We start from the raw sequence: 2,500 nt of genomic DNA, 5'->3' as shown, positions 1-2,500 counted from the left end.
ATTATCATTGTTGTTGTTAATAACGAAAGTCAATTATGTTTCAGTTGTCATATCAGGTATTACTGTATCATTACCATCGCGAATTATGTTAATATCATCATTAACATCGTTGTAACTTTTATCTTCATTATCATGTATAGTAACTTTGATCCACTAGTGCACAATAAAACTTAAATATACAATGAGTGATTCGTTCCAATTAATGTTGTGATATAATGCAGTATAGTCATATCTGGCTACAATATCATGGGTTGTGAAGCGACAAAGGTGTCTTTATACGTGCAAGATGTACAGATACAAAAATTTGGGTTGAATTAGGTTAATTGGGTTTTCCTATTTATAAAAAGCTGGATAAATACAAATACTATTAAGACAAGAATTAAGCAAGAATTAACAGTTTTGTGGATGCTGATTTTTTTTTTTTTTTTTTTTTTTTTTTGACGAACACAAGAATGAATTTGCACACACACACAGACAGGCACACACACCCATACATACATTTATTCGCACGTATTCAACGAGGCCAAGTTCATCAAACACACACACACACAAACAAACAAACACACACACACACACACACACACACACACACACACACACACACACACACACACACACACACACACACACACACACACATTCGCACACACATTCAGAGTCCAAATCGAAAAAGACTCAAACATTAAGCAAAGGACCACAACTCTCAGCTAACGTTTCGCCCATTGCTGTAACGGTCTCCAAGATCTAGGAGGATTGAACTCGAATTAAAGTGAATCGGATGCTCTTGTTAAAAGGTAAGAAGACCCTCGGTAGTTAAGGTCAAACGAGGTCAGATGATCGTTTGAACTTCGTTGATAGTCTTTTTCCTTCCTCCTTCCTTCCTCCTTCCTCCTCTTTCTTCCTCTTTATGCGTATTCCTCATTTTCGTCTTCCTCACCCACCGTCTCCTCCACCTCCTCCTCCGCCTCTAGGGTCAAGCAGGTCATCAGATTAATTGACCTGTGATGGGCGGGGCGCTAACAATCCTCCGCCAATTGGGTCAAACTGCCGGTCGCATTAGGCGGGGGATGAGGAGATAGTCCCTTCTGGCCCGGAGCCAAGAGGACACCTCCTTAGGGGATGGAAAAATAAAACGAAAAAAAAAAAAAAAGAAGAGACCCAAGATAATATTTAATAAGATATTATATCGGAAAATGGATGGTGAGAGATTTTTGATTTGGACGTCAGTGTTTTAGTTAAGGGTATTTTAGATATGGGATATTTAGGAAAATCGATGAACGAAAGAAAAATGGGGAAAATCAATTTTGACAACGAAGAAGAATGTAAAAATAAAAGGATAAAAATGAGAAACAGGCGCAAAGAAATAAAGAAAATAGGTATGGAATATGAAGAAGAAATAACAGGTATCGTTAAAGTAAAGACATCAGTAAAACAAAATAAATAAACGACTAAAAAAAAGGAAGAAAAAAAAGGAAGGAAGGAAGGAAAGAAGTCAAAAAAAGGAAAATCTAAAGGATGGAAAAGGAGAACTTGATGTTTGAGGAATTAAAAGACAAATAGTTGACACTCAGAGATTTATTTTCACTTTTTTTTTTTTTTTTTTTTTTTTTTTTTTACTTTCATTTCTTAACCCTCCTCTGTGCTTTTTTTGCTTCGATTTTTTTCCTAAGATTTAAAAAAAATATATATACATACTTCACCATTCATATCAAAATTATAATTAGAAAATATTACTCAACACCCAAGGTCTAATTACCCCAGGTGCATATTAGCATAATATTTAGCGGAAATTAGCGACAATTACCGAATTAACAGCAATGACTAAGAATATCAAAATAACTACCAGGGGTTTGGGGTCACAGGGTCAGGGGTCATTGTGTGTGTGTGTTTGTGTGTGTGTGTGTGTGTGTGTGTGTGTGTGTGTGTGTGATTTCTTCATATCATTTTTTAAGGTGTGTATGATAAGATGTTTCTGATAAATACTATACGGAATTGCCACGGGGGAGCACGCGATGGCAATATTCACTCCCTCATTGGCCACAGGTGCAGCCCATTCCTTAACCCCCACACACCACCCACATTTTCCCACACCCCCCCTCGTCACCCCCTACATCCATCCACAGCTATACTCACTCACCTCCCTTCCCTCACCCCCCACCCCATCTTTCCTCCTCCCCCTCTCCCACCCTTCCCCCCCATCTTTCCTACTCCCCCTCCCCCTCACACCCCTCACCCCCCCATCTCTCCTCCTCCCCCTCCCCCTCTCAACCCTCACCCCCACATCTTTCCTCGTCCTCCTCCCCCTCCCCTCTCCCACCCTTCCCCCCATCTGTCCTACTCCCCACCCCTCTTCCACCCTCACCCCCCATCTTTCCTCCTCCCTCTCCCCTCCCCACCCCTCACCCCACCCCTCCCACCCTCACCCCCTTCCACCCCCACCCCCCTTCCACCCCTACAAAAGATAATCTATCTTGAAGCAGAATCACCTAGAGGGCCAGGT

Source organism: Penaeus chinensis, chromosome 31 (assembly GCF_019202785.1).
Source record: "Penaeus chinensis breed Huanghai No. 1 chromosome 31, ASM1920278v2, whole genome shotgun sequence".
NCBI classification, from domain to species: Eukaryota; Metazoa; Arthropoda; class Malacostraca; order Decapoda; family Penaeidae; genus Penaeus; species Penaeus chinensis.
Note: the sequence above shows the minus strand (reverse complement) of the source record.